The sequence below is a fragment of the Zingiber officinale genome, chromosome 9B (assembly GCF_018446385.1).
Source record: "Zingiber officinale cultivar Zhangliang chromosome 9B, Zo_v1.1, whole genome shotgun sequence".
Taxonomy (NCBI): Eukaryota; Viridiplantae; Streptophyta; class Magnoliopsida; order Zingiberales; family Zingiberaceae; genus Zingiber; species Zingiber officinale.
This window is the reverse complement of record NC_056003.1, coordinates 56,662,651-56,677,745: the sequence shown is the minus strand read 5'-3', so window position 1 is coordinate 56,677,745 and position 15,095 is coordinate 56,662,651. Positions and strand designations below refer to the sequence as shown.

The 15,095-nt window shown below is 37.6% G+C and overlaps 1 long non-coding RNA gene across 1 annotated transcript; it reads left to right on the top strand.

Moving 5' to 3' along the window:
* The first annotated feature begins 6,277 nt into the window (after positions 1-6,277).
* LOC122024141 lies at positions 6,278-13,657 on the top strand. The gene is made up of 3 exons (XR_006123345.1): positions 6,278-6,306; positions 6,391-6,462; positions 13,644-13,657. It is a non-coding gene; the product is annotated as an uncharacterized LOC122024141 (long non-coding RNA).
* The last annotated feature ends 1,438 nt before the right edge of the window (positions 13,658-15,095 follow it).

The window sequence follows — 15,095 nt, the reverse complement described above, 5'->3', positions numbered from 1 at the left end:
TTCTTTAATTTATCAATGGGTGAGATTTAGTTCGATAAATCGATAAGCCCGATAAGTTGGGAAATGATATCACTTATAGTACGTGTTGTTGATTATAGAAGGAAATTGTGTCCTAGTAATCTAGGTTGAGAATATCCCCAAGAGGAGCTCATAAGGATTGTCATGTTAAACCCTGCAGGTGGACTTAGTCCGACATGACGATGAAGTTGAGTGGTACTACTCTTGGAGCTAGATATTAATTAAGTGAGTTGTCAGTAACTTACTTAATTAGTGGACATTTGTTATCTTAAACACAGGGAGACTAACACACTCATAATAAGAAGGAGCCCAAAATGTAATTTGGGATTGGTGCGGTAGTTCAATAATAGTTCTTTAGTGGAATGAATTATTATTGATGAAATTAAGTTGTGTGTTCGGGGCGAACACGGGATGCTTAATTTCATCGGAAGACCAAAACCAATTCCTCCTCTCGGTCCCTATCATAACCTCTTGTATATAGAGATTTATACCCACCACATACCCACCTTCTTACCCATCCAATGGGGCCGGCCAAGCTAGCTTGGAACCCAAGCTAGGGCCGGCCAAGACCAAGTGGATGAGCCAAGTTGGTGGCTGGCCAAAGCTTGGGTCCCAAGCTTAGGTGGTCGGCCACTAGAGTATTAAAAGGATTTTTATTAAAATTATTTCTTATGTGGATATCAAGGTTTTTAAAAGAGAGTTTAAAAATTAAAAATTTCCTTTTATAGCTTTCTACAAAAGATTAAGAGAAGAGATTAATCTCTTTCCTTATTTGTAGATTAAAAGGATGGTTTTAATTTTTGGTAAAAACTTTCCTTATTTGTAAATCATCTACATGTTTAAAAGAGGGTTTAAAATTTGAAATCTTTCCTTATTTGTTGATTAAAAGGTGGATTTTAAATTTTAAGAAAACTTTCCTTTTTAACCATGTTCATGATTTAAAAGAGAGTTTAAAAATTAAATATTCTCTTTTATAAGTTTCTACAAAAGATTAAGAAAAGATTTGATATCTTTCCTTATTTGTAGATTAAAAGAGATTTTAATTTTTAGAGATAACTTTCTTTTTATCCACATGTTTAAAAGAAAGATTTTAATTTATTAAATTTCCTTTTTATAAACCAATCATGAAGGGATAAAAATTATTAGAGAAATTTTATTTTAAAATTTCCGGAAACAAATTAGGAAGGTTTAAATTCTTGATTGAATTAAATTTTCTTTGCTTAGTTTATTGTGGCCGGCCATGTTGATTAATAAAAGAGAAATTGATTTTATATCAATTAAATTTATTTTTCATGGCAAAGGAATTAAGGAAGTTTTTATTAAAATTTCCTTATTTGCCAAGACCAAGGATTATAAAAGAGGGGGTAGAGGTGCCTTCATGACAAGAACTCTATTCTATTTTTCTCCCTCTTTTTCTTCCTTGGTGTGGCCGACCATCCTCTCCTCCTCTCTTCTCTTTGATGGCCAAACCTCATCCTTCTTGTGGAGATTCATATGGTGGTCGGATCAAGTTTAGAGAAGAAGAAGAAGAAGAAGGAGAGAAAGAAAGCTTTGTTTCTAGCATCCCTTAGAGCATGGTGGTGGTGGCCGAACCTCTTCATCCTAGGAGAAGTTTTGATGGCCGAAACTTGCAAGGAAGAAGAAGGTGCTTGGTGGTTCTCATCTCGAAAGGTCGTTGCCCACACAACGTCCGAGGTTAGAAGAGGAATACGGTAGAAGATCAAGAGGTCTTTCTAAAAGGTATAACTAGTATTTTTCCTTTCCGCATCATACTAGTTATTTTTGGAAATAATACCAAATACAAGAGGCATGCAATTCTAGTATTTCGAATTTATTTTCGATGTTGTGTTCTTTTGTTTTTCTTTTTCCTTGTGATTTGATTGTTCTTTTCAGTTGACCTAAAGTTATTTAAGGAAAGTAAATATTAGCTTTCCTTAAAAGGCTTTGTCTAGTCGGTGGTGGTTGCTCCCATATCCAAGAAGGTCATGTACCTCGCCACGTCAGTACTGGAAGCCGATTTTGGAAATTAATATTTAATAGAATTAATAACCTAGGTGATTTGGATCGAAAGTGTTAAGTTCCGCAGGAGATCCAAGTCTAAACCTAAAAGAATAAATAGATTAAACTTTGGATCAAACGTGTTAAGTTCCGCAGGCGATCCAAGTTTAATTTAAAAGAACACATGGTAGATAGGAAAAGGTTCAGACCTTTGTACAAAATTTTTTGTACAGTGGAACCATTAGGTTTTCCGAGTAGCAACCAACACGCTCGACCAGTGATTTGATGTCCGACTCCACCCTGTCGAGCGAGGGAGCCTTAACTGCCGGGTCGATGTCGTGTCCCTTGTTAGCCGAGCGGGATGGCCGCTCAGCCTTCGTATCTTCCCACTTTGCCTCATAAGCGCCGGAAGCTCGGTGTCAGGCCAAGCTGTCGAGGTGTCAGACCGGCTACTCTTCTTGTTGATCGGGAAGGTAGCTTGCCCGATCGGACGTACACCCCTGGATGTTGACCACTTTGACTTCCTACCGGGCGGGCCCCATCTTACCACCGGATCAATGTGTATTCTATCTGGTGCACTAGACCTAGTGGATCTGGCCAAAGCTACCTTAGTCAAACATGAGTTAGTTAGATCAAAACCTAGTATTAAGTTCTTTTGGAAAGTATTAAAAAAATGGTCCAACGTATATACACAAGAAAGTTATATGTCTCGCCACTGACTGAAAATTTACCCTTAAGAATCTTGTTTGTTAACTCAAAGCTAAGTTTGAATCTGACATAAGTTAAATATCCTTTTTTGATAATTTTTTAATAATCAAATAAATTAAAATAATATAAACTTTAATCAAATAATTACATTGTTTAATTAAATCTAAAACTAATTAATTAACCAAAAGTCTAAACCTTAATTAAAACTCAATTAAAAGTTAATTCATGATTAATGAATCAATAAATAATATATTAAAACTAAATTGCAATTTAATTAAAATAAATAAAATTTAATTCAAAATTATTAAATAATTTTATTCAATACTTTAAACAAATTTAACATAATTTAAATTTAAAAATAAAAGTTAATTATAACTTAATTAAAACATAAATTAAAATTAAATGAAAACTTAATTAAAAACTTAACTAAATTAAAAACTTAAAATTAATTTAAAAATTAATTAAAATTTAACTTAACTTAATTAAAACTTAATTAACTAATTAAAACTTAAACTTAAATTTAATTTAAAACTTAAAAAATGTAAACTTAAACTTAAATTAAAGTAATTTAAAGGCAAACTAAATTAATTATTAATTATTAATGAATTAACCCAATTAAAATTAAAATGAAGTAATTCATAATCTAAAATCTATAATAAAATCCAATTTTCAACTTAACTTCATAATTTGAAAACTTAATTAATTAACTCTAATCATTAACTAATTTAACTTAATACATATGATTAATCTTTAATGACTTTCAACAAATAAAGTAATTTAACCTTTAAAAAATTAAATTAATAATAGTAATCATTAATCTAAAATCATCCTATATAAATTTACCATAGCAATTAAAATCAATTTACAATTAATTCTTAACTCAATTAATAATCATTAATTTAAAAATCAACTTAATTAACTTTAAATTAATCCTTAAATAATTAGTTAATTATCTTTAACAATTAACCCTAAAATTTTTAAACAAAACATAAATTAATAAACAATATTAATTCAATTAATTTATACAATAATAATAATAATAATACCATTAATATTAACTTAATTAATCTTAATTTAAATAATTAAATTTAACCAAAAATAAATTAACTTAAAATAATCTAAGTTTAATTAAAATTCAAACTCAATTTTAACTAAATTTAAATTATAATAAACTCAAAATCAATAAAGTCATCTCACACAACTATAGGATTACCATATTTAAAAATTTAGAATATGTGAGATGTTAAGAAAATTAAAATTTAAAATCTTTTTGAAAACTTATAAATCTATTTTCGTAAAAATATTTTTTAAAATTTTGATTGATAATTGATTGGGTTTATTAAAAATTATTATTGACCAACATCTACACTTAGAGATCCTAAGATTAACCATGATATCTCAAAACCCTTAGATACATATGTGGGTAACAAGGATATTTTAAGAAGTGTCTGGTTAAAAGGGAAAGATTCTATTGAAAGATATATTTTTGAAAAGAGGTTTAAAATGAAATATTTTTAAAAAATATTTTTGGTGAGCAAGGTAACTCTAGGTTCTGGTAAGTGAAGCCAGATGGAGAAAATCCTAAGGGGAAGTAACCTTAGATAATAAGAAGTCTTAGAGGAGTGAACTCTAAGCAAGGTTGATTGGATGGTTTTCAGTCGATCGGACCAGTGGATCTTGATAAATCTAAGTTTAGTTTTACTATAGTATTTTGTTAGTAATTAGCCCTAAGAGCCAATCATGAGATGATTAGGCCTTTTGGGTTACTCATTGAGTTAGACTCAAATGAACTCACTCATTGGATCGAGTCCAATCTGAATTAGACACATTAGATTAATGGGTTAGACTCAATGGGCTAGACTTATTGGATTATTGGATTAATGATCAATCCAATATAATAATCCAACCCATTAAGAGGAATACAAAGAGACAAAAGACCCTTGGTATTCATGGATGAATATAAATAGATTTTTTTCATTAGATGAAAAGGAGATGAAAATGGTGACTCTTGATCTTCCCTCTTTTTCGTCCTTCTTCCTCCTTGGGCGATTTTGCTCTTGGTTGAACCTCCATCAGTGGCTAGCACCATGAAGGTGGTTCTTTTCCGAAGGCTTCGTTCGTGTGACGGGCGAAAGATGTGTTCGTGTGGATACCGTAGAAGCACGGATGCTTGATCGTGCTGACATCTGCATCTAAATAAAAAAAGTTGTTGTCGGGATTGTGAAGGGCACGCAACAAAGGTATACCTCTCATGTAAAACTTAGTATATGATTATTTTCTCCTTCGCATGGATCTTCTGGAGAGGATCTAGTTAATTTTTCACTGCGCTTAAGCGTCTTTAGTGCGCTAGATCCCTACATATTTTGCATTACTATTATTTTTGTTGGCTAATTTAGTACCTCAAGAAAAGTCTTAGTGGATCAGGTGATCATACATTGAGCAAAGAAAGTCCAAATAAGTCTGGAGGACCAATATTTGATTTGTAGATTGAGGTAAGCAACTAGAGAGGAGCGACGGTGAGGTCATGTTTCGAAAATGAACAACCTTAGGTCGCTGATCCAACTGAAAAAATCGGGAAGGTTTTTAAGTTGAGATCAAAACAGTTTTACTGTTAATTACCACTCATGCATATTACTACACATTCATCATATATTACTATGCTAACTTTAGTTTACAAAAGTATTTGTTTAACTTTGTTTTGTAGGAATCAAAATAATAATTAAATAATAAGGTTATTTGACAACTAATCTTATTGGATTTTTCAGGAATTTTTAGAAATTTTCTGGTATTTAAACAGAGTTCGTATGACATGTTTTGAGGGGATAAATTGGTTGGATGGAGAAAGCCCGTTTAGATTACCCAAAGGTGAAAGTTGATTGAGGATTTTAACCTAGGGTTTAATTAAATAACTAAGTTTATATTTTATTTCCTTTTCTTTTTGTTTTCCTATTTCTTCCGTTTCTGAACCGACCCAAGCCACGCTGCCCTTTCTTCTTCCCCATCTCGTTGATTCCCTTTCTCCTCTTCGCTACCTCGCGCCACCATCCGAAGCACGAAACGGTGTCGGCCGATCACCGGCCTCGCTCACCCCACACCGGTTGAGCCTCCCTCTCCCATTGGCTCTTCGTTGCCGCCGCACCAATCACTTGCCTCTCAGCCACCGACCCTCTTTCCCCTCCTCTTCGTCGTCGACACAGTCCCTAGTCGAAACCGCCAGTCGAAACAGAGGTCAGTATCCTGACTAACCAGGGTCGGGCAGCTATCCCTTCATTCCTTATCTGTGCCCTATATTTGATTCATCGTTGCCACACTTTCGCACCGCAACTCCGATCATCGGATTTCCCTATTGTAGCTGAGTATTTGCTGATAACCTGTGCCCTCACTTTCGATTCCCTCCTCATTGAGAAGCTTGACATCGGCCATGATTTGGCCACAGATAGCAACTGTCTCCACTTGGTACACTCTTTTGGTTGCCCTTCTGTCAAGATCCAGTACTAGACATCACCTCCGATTCTGACATGAAGTTTCTGGGCATCTTCCAAGCGTCATTGCTATTGGCCAGACCTAGGGATCAATAGAGGGGTAAGATGTGTTTGATTAATACAGAATTTATTCAGTACTGCACTTGATCTGTAGCTAACTGAGGGTTTGGTATTAGGTTAGCAGGTAAAGGGAATGGGAGCAGCAGTAAACCACTACTGTTGGCTGTGAACCACCGTCAAACACCTTTGAATTTGGGTAAGATCTGATCAGTGTATGATAATTTGAGTGTTGGTTCCATTTCTGTGTTAGATTGGTTGTTTGATTACGATTTTAGTTAGGTTGTAATAGAATCTAATTAAGGGAGATTTGATCTCTTGTTTAACAGATGGATGAATTGGAATTGAGGTTTCTACTGGATTCTGGCTTATGTATTGAGGATTGTGATAATGTATGGATTAATTGATAGATCGGTAGATTAACGGAGGTCTTTTGGAGATTAACTCGATTAATTTGTTATCTAGGTTAGTTGATTTCTCTAGTTGAATTAATTCAACTGGATTTTATCTACGAAGAAGTATTGGATTATCAAATGGATTACCTAATTGAATGAAGATTGAGTTTTGGGGTTTAGCGAGTTGTTGTATATATGATTAGCTAAACCATATGCATCATATTATTTGCAGGGCATTGATTCGAGATGAGCGTTTTGACGCGGGACTACTTGACACGATCTACGTATAAAGGCGGGTACTTCTTGCCTTATCTCTTTAGTATTTTGACCCTAGTGCATGAGCTTTATATTCGGATAGTTGTTGTATCTATCTTGACTCCACTTGTATTTTTCCTGCGTTTGATACTTCCACTCAATCTTTAAGCTACTCGTTTCTGTTTCTATACAGTCTCGCGTTGCTATCTCTGATATTTAGCAGATACCAGTACCAGATGTTAGATATTAGGTATTTGATACCAGATACTAGATACCTGATACTAGATGTTATATATTGGATATATGGATACTACTTACTATGTTTACATACCTTATTAAGTATGTTGGCTTCATGTAGCATACATATTTTCTGTTTATATATATGATGACTGCTGCATATTACGCATCATGTCATTGCATGCATGTCGGCGACCATGTCTCTCTTGTGGTTGGAGCATGCCTAGAGTGGTGTGCAGCAGAGACCCTATTGCTACGTAGCCAGATAGCTACTATGCAAACTATCCACTCAGTCACTCGAGAGTAGTAGCGGTTGGTGTGTCGTACAGTTGTCATCGATCTGACCTCTCGACCATACAGGGGTCGTGGTGCAGAGAGGTGGGCGGGGGTGACCATCCGTGCATACGCTGTTGTTATTATACTTATGCTGCTGCTGTTTACTTATGCTGTTATTGCTAGTTTATGCTGTTGTTGCTTATGCTGTTATGCTTACATATGTTGAGATATGCATCGGTTGTAGGTGTCTAGACACTGACTCACTTATTGGTATTATGTATATACCTCACATGCTATCCTTGTAGTATGAGCAGTACTGTAGTAGATCTTTGCTATATGTGACCTATTACTAGCATGGGATATGGTTTCAGGTATGGACATTTACTATGATATCACTGTAGTATCTGCTATATTCCCTACGAGACTATATACCTTTGTGTATATCTAGTTCTTTACTATACTCATGCACTATCTGTCTATTACCTGCTGAGTCTCTATACTCACCACCCCGTATATTGGTAATTTCGCCAGGTAGCAGGTAAAGGATTTATAGAGTCTCTTGGAGATCCTGTCCACTAGTCCCACGTCACATTCGAGGACGATCTTATGGTTTCGGTATTCCTTACGCTATTAGTATTTTGGTTTTGTACATGTTCTTGTATTTGTGTATTCCTTTTATATGGAGTTTAGTTTGGTGATATCTTGTATTTGGTTTAGGTGATGTGTCAAGCTAAGCCGGCTCGCAGTTGGTTGTATTGTGTTTTGTGATCGTTATTTGTGATTTCCGCTGTGTTGGTTTTAGTACAGCCGTGTGAGCTGATTAATATATATATAACTGCATGGTTGTGTTTATTTCTGTTCCAGCCGAGTGGGCTGATTATATAACTGCGCGGTTGTGTATATAATCTAGCCGTATGTGGCTGATGTATTTTGTATGTATGTATGCCTCATATTGTCACCGGTACAGAGGAGATGTTGTCGAAATTTTTCGGTAGGTACTCCTCTGGGGGCGTGACGATTTATTTGTATCAGAGCCATAGGTTTACGAGACTTATTTTCTGTGATTTGGATTTTTGTGATTTGGTTTCTCGATGTGTCTTTTCAGGTTTTGGGACCAGGCAGTGACAGGAATCTCCAAGCTATAGGAGGTATGTTTGCATAATATTAGCTTACATTTCTGTTAGTACATGCATAGTTGTTCTAATAGTTATGTTATGTATTAGTACTCTTTTGTTAGTACATGTCTAGTTGTTTGTAGCATACATCACATGTGTGGGTCAACCATTGATCACGGTTGATCCTATTAGAGATCAATGATTACAGTCTCATGGGATTTCTTTTACCATACCACCAGTATTAGTAGCTTCTGTTATCACTAGTTTGGTAGTGGATAGTATCTGCTAAATATCATGTTGGCTTGTCAGTTGAGTATCAAATTACTCGTGTTGGTTCGGTCAGCAGAGGATCGATTTACCTTTGTTGACTTGGTCAAGAGAAGATTGATCGATTCTTGTCAGTATATTTAGTAGAGTATTGACTACTTTTATTAGTTCGGTCAGTAGGAGGCCGACTCATTCTATTTCATGAAGATTTTGACCTTTGGGTTATTTAAGCTTGGTTGGATAACCTAGAGGACACGTATGAGTATATGATTTTTACAGACGTGGAATGGACTGAAATAGCCACATACTATTGTCAGTTTGACTACTCTGTAGAGAATCAATATATCCTATTCCATGGGGACTTTGACCATGGACTGTATGTATCTGGTTGGGTTACTTAGAAGTACATTTGGATAGATGCCCCCACTGATGTGGAAAAATGTAGAACTAGTTGCTTAATACTTACGTGATACATTTATTATATAGGTGTATCAATTGGTGAGTATACTAAGATACATGACTTGTACAGATGCGGAACAGAATGTTGGTTGCGTATCCTTTACGTGACTAGACATCATGTAAAGGAAGATGCAGAAGACGATTTATAAGAGCAGTGTATCTCTTGTCATTGATTCTGAAATGCTCTAGAGAGATAGTGTTTCTCCACCTCTTTCGATTTAGCTTGTCAGGAGTTCTGGAACTAGAAAATGAGGGATTCTGATATAATGGTTTATTGGGCGATGATCAGTTGACTTGTCTAGCGTTGTTCCTTGGGAGGTCCTAACTCATGGACCGATTGGATATGGGTAGATATCCTCGATAGTACATATAGATATATGATCTGTAGTGATGCAGTGTATGTGGTGTTAGTTGCTTAACACCTACGAAGTTCCACCGTTACTGAGTGGAAATATCGGATGATAATCTTCGATGAGTAGAGTGACGATCGACAGTTATGTCGGTTAGCTATTTGTTAATGGTGCTCCTCTACCCATGTGTCCATTGCTCGTCACTAAAGGTTACTGAACTTCAGGTGGAGCAATCATAGTATGATGGGTTGCAAGACATCAACTAACATTGTCTCTGTAAGTAGCGCAAGACCTTGAACACACGATCATTTACTAAAGGTCTTGAAGTCTATATATTGGATCAGGATGTTCGATATTTTTATCGACATTTGTCGGACATTTACGGTATGTCTATGAGAGTTGTGGAGATATTCTCTTGATGGGTAGACTTTTAGTCAGGAGGTTGAGTGACCCTTTGGATTTTGGATCATCATGTTCCTTATGGTGGATTTTTGAGTATTTGAATGGATGATATTAGATATACTCTTTGGATATTTTTGGATAAGAATAGTAGAGTTTTGTATACTTATATCACATGGATTAGCCATACTCTACTATTTGGAGAGTTATTGGTCATCAATCAGGAAATCAAGGAGTGCCCTTGGATTTTCAGTTGTGCTACACTTTTGGTAGGATGGTGATATATTTCCACATCTTGATTGTAGCTCATGATGAGAGCGGATCAGTGGGAAAATTAGATTGGTGAGTATATGATTAGTCTATCTCACTAAAGATATACGTGAATGGATTTTTCTCACTAGATATAGTACCTGTAGTGGAACAACATGACGTGCAATGTTGAACCATAGTGGATATGTTGAAGTTTGTTTTCAGTGGGTGTTGAAGGATGGATGTATTCCTCTTCTCGATCATGGTGCAGGAAGCTATTAGGTTGATTAGTGTTGTGGATGATTTCAGGTTGGTGATTTTAGTTGGTGAGTCGATTATAGACTTATTGTCAGTGATCTGATTTTGAGTATGTTTGTTGTATGGACATTAGGAGTCCTTGATATTGCCATTTAGGCTACAGTACCCTAGATATTGCTATGGATTTGATGAATTTAGTATTCTTAGGGTAGTTGGATCAGTTGATGTTGTCTTCAATGACAATATTGTGATCTATTCTAGATCCGAGATGGATCATGTACACCATCTTCGTATGGTTCTAGAGATGTTTCGACGGGAACATCTATATGCGAAGTTCAGTAGTGCGTATCTTGATGTCTTTTGTGCGATTTCTGGAACACATGGTCACCAGTAGAGGTACACCTATGGATTTACAAAAGATAAAAGTTGTTACCAGTTAGGAGTAGCCAAAGTCTACATAGGAGACTCGCAGCTTCCTTGGTCTAGCTGGATGTTAGTGGGGATAGATTACGAGTTTCTCCATCGTTGTTATGTCGTTGACTTGATTGTCTAGGAAGAGTATGAAAATTTCCTGGACATATGCTTACGAGATCAGTTTCAGGAGTTGAAACAAAAAGCTGATAACTGCACCCGTCTGAGTGTTACTTTCTAGTGTAGTCGGATCTGTACTCTACACAGATGTATCGTATCTGGGGTTTGGTGCAGTTCCGATGTAACATGAGCGGAGTAGCCTCATACCAGTAGTTAGAATTTTCGTGTGATGAGAATGAGATTCTTTATTTCCATGGGAGACTATGTGTGTTTCCAAGTTACTTCTTATCTGGGAGAAGTTACTACAGGAAATACATCGATCTGGATTTGCGATACATCCGTGTGGTACCCAATGTATAGAAACTTGGAGTGTTCCGGTTGGTTGGACGACATGAAGAAAGACATCGCAGATTTTATAGCTTGATGTCTAGAATGTTAGCTAGTGGAGGCTGAACATTGGATACTAGCAGGATTATTTCAGTTGATTTAGATACTAGAGTGTCATATGGGAGCATGTTATGATGGACTTTGTTGTGAGATCACCCAGGACTTGTAGAAGATATGTTGCAATTTTGGGTAATCGCTGATTGATTGACTAATTTGCTTCTATTCTATCAATCCATAGGACAGATTCCGTGGATCGATTATTAGAGTTTTATTGTAGAGAGATTTCCTGACAAGATGGTATATCTCTTAGTATTGTACCGGATGGAGATCCGTGATTTATATTACGGTTCTAGAAAAGTTTATAGTAGATCGTGAGTATAGAGTCTTGTTGTAGTAGGGGTTTCTAACCCCATACAGATGGACAACATAAGCGCACTATATAGATATTAGGGGATCTGTTGTTAGTGTGCGATATGGATTTCGGAGATAATGGTAGAGACCATTTATGTTTATTAGATTTTACCCACAGTCGGCTAGGTAGTAGTGTAGAGTAGCGGAAGCAGAGTGAGCTCATAACCCACAGAGTCATTTCTTACGGTTGCAGATTTGCTTATGATATTTGGATGGAGTGGTATATAAGCATGTTATTTGGTTGTTACTCTTAGACGAGGATCCCTGAGTTGAGTAGTAAATTTGGGGACCAAATTTTTATTAGTGGGGGAGAATGTAAAATACGGTGTCCAAATAATAATTAAATAATAAGGTTATTTGACAAATAATCTTATTGGATTTTTCAGGAATTTTTAGAAATTTTCTAGTATTTAAATAGAGTTCGTATGACATGTTTTAATGGGATGAATTGGTTGAGTGGAGAAAGTCTGTTTGGATTACCCAAAGGTGAGGGTTGATTGAGAAATTTAACCTAGGGTTTAATTAAATACCTAAGTTTATATTTTATTTCTTTTTGTTTTCCTTTTTCTTCCGTTTCTCAACCGACCCAAGCCACGCTGCCCTTTCTTCTTCCCCATCTTGTTGATTCCCTTTCTCCTCTTCGCTACCTCGCGCCACCATCCGAAGCACGAAACGGTGTCGGTCGATCGCCGGCCTCGCTCACCCCACACCGGCTAAGCCTCCCTCTCCCATTAGCTCTTCGTTGCCGCCGCACCAGTCACTTGCCTCTCAGCCACCGGCCCTCTTTCCCCTCCTCTTCGTCGTCGGCATGGTCCCTAGTCAGAACCGCCAGCTGCAACAAAGGTCAGTATCGCGACTAACCAGGTCAGCCAGCTATCCCTTCATTCCTAATTCGTGCCCTAGATTTGATTCATCGTTGCTGCACTTGCGCGCCGCAACTCCGACCATCAGATTTCCCTATTGTAGCAGACCATTTGCTGATAACCTGCACCCTCACTTCTGATTCCCTCCTCATTGAGAAGCTTGACATCGGCTATGATTTGGCCACAGATAGCAACTGTCTCCACTTGGTACACTCTTTTGGTTGCCCTTCTGCCAAGATCCAGTGCTGGACATCACCTCCGATTCTGACATCAAGTTGCTGGGCATCTTCCAAGCGTCATTGCTGTTGGCCAGACCTAGGGATCAATAGAGGGGTAAGATGTGTTTGATTAATACATAATTTATTTAGTACTGCACTTGATCTATAGCTAATCGAGGGTTTGGTATTAGGTTAGCAGGTAAAGGGAATGGGAGCAGCAGTAAACCACTACTGTTGGCTATAAACTACCGTCAAACACTTTGAATTTGAGTAAGATCTGATCAGTGTATGATAATTTGAGTGTTGGTTCCATTTCTGTGTTAGATTGGTTGTTTGATTACGGTTTTAGTTAGGTTGTGATAGAATCTGATTAAGGGAGATTTGATCTCTTGCTTAACAGATGGATGAATTGGAATTGAGGTTTCTACTGGATTCTGGCTTATGTATTGAGGATTGTGATAATGTATGGATTAATTGATAGATCGGTAGATTAACGGAGGTCTTTTGGAGATTAACTCGATTAATTTGTTATCCAGGTTAGTTGATTTCTCTAGTTGAATTAATTCAACTGGATTTTATCTATGAAGAAGTATTGGATTATCAAATGGAATGGAAACATAGTTACCTAATTGAATGAAGATTGAGTTTTGGGGTTTAGCGAGTTGTTATATATATGATTAGCTAAATCATATGCATCATATTATTTACAGGGCGTTGATTCGAGATGAGCGTTTTGACTCAGGACTACTTGACACGATCTACGTATAAAGGCGGGTACTTCTTGTTGGAGGATCGGTGGCCGGCTTGAAGGGGGGTTGGATAGACGGCACCCCCAAATACTCGCTTCCTACGTATTCGTTAGTGCGCAAGCGGAAATACAAATACTAATAATGAATACAAAAGCTAAAGACAAAGAAAAGAACTAGCAAACCAATAACACGTTCGTTTAACGTGGTTCGGAGATGATGCTCCTACTCCACGGCTGTCCGTAAGGTGGACGATCCCTATCCGTCGGTGGATGAGCCCCCGGCAAACTCCGGCTATCTCAAGTCGCTCCTTGTGGGTGGAGAAACCTCACCACAACACACCAAGACCTCTTGGATTCCACAAACACTTGAGCACTTGTAGACTACTAATTAGACCTTAACCAAGTCTAATTTCGTCGCCTTGGCCGGCCATACCAAGCTCCTTCTTATAGAGCTTGGGGAAATCAGCCTTGCTGATTTGCCCGTTACCAGTCGACTGGTCCTTGCACCAGTCGACTGGTGCCAGCCCAACGGCACTCCAACGGCTATCTATCAGTCGACTGGTCTCATGACCAGTCGACTGATCCCAGCAATTTCGGGCATAGAAAGCTACTAGGATTTTACTCCGAGTACAATCTCTCATGCACTCGTACCCTCACGACTCATTTGACTCTTCTTTGCAGCCTTGACCTCTTGCCTTCAAGCCTACTTCCTTTGGCTCTCGTCCCTCGGATGCATCCAAGCCCGCGGCTCATCCCCAATGCCATCCTTCGCGTATGCCTCGAAGTCGCTTCCCTCGGCCCTTGTCCTTGTTGCCTTGTCCACGGTCCCTCGGATGCTCCATCCTTCACCGGACCCGAAGCCGTCAACCTGAGTCACATGTGTCACCTGCAGTCCTGCACAACTCAAGTACACATATCAAATAACGAGGGTAAACCTAACTTAAACCCTTTGCCCAAACACCAAAACACATGGTCCCACGGACCATTGGGATTGCTCCAACAATCTCCCCCTTTTTGGTGTTTGGCAATACGTTTAAGTTAGGGAAAACAAATAGCAAATAAACATGCTAATACAATGGACTTACGATGCCAAGGCTACACACTTGGACTTACTCCGCCGAATGGACTTACATTACCAAGCCTACACACTTGGCAACCGCCGAATGGACTTACGTTGCCAAGGCTACACACTTGGCAACCGCCGAATCAAAATGCAAACATGCATTAGAACCTATCACAAGGCTCCCCCTACACCTATGCTCCCCATTGAGCTAGGATTTTATCACAGGGCTTTTTAAGAACCTATCCCAAGGCTCCCCCTACGCAAAGGAACTTAAGGTTTTCCCAATTAAACCTTACTTCTCCCCCTTTGCCTAACATCCAAAAAGTTCTCCAACAATATCCCAATTGTTGA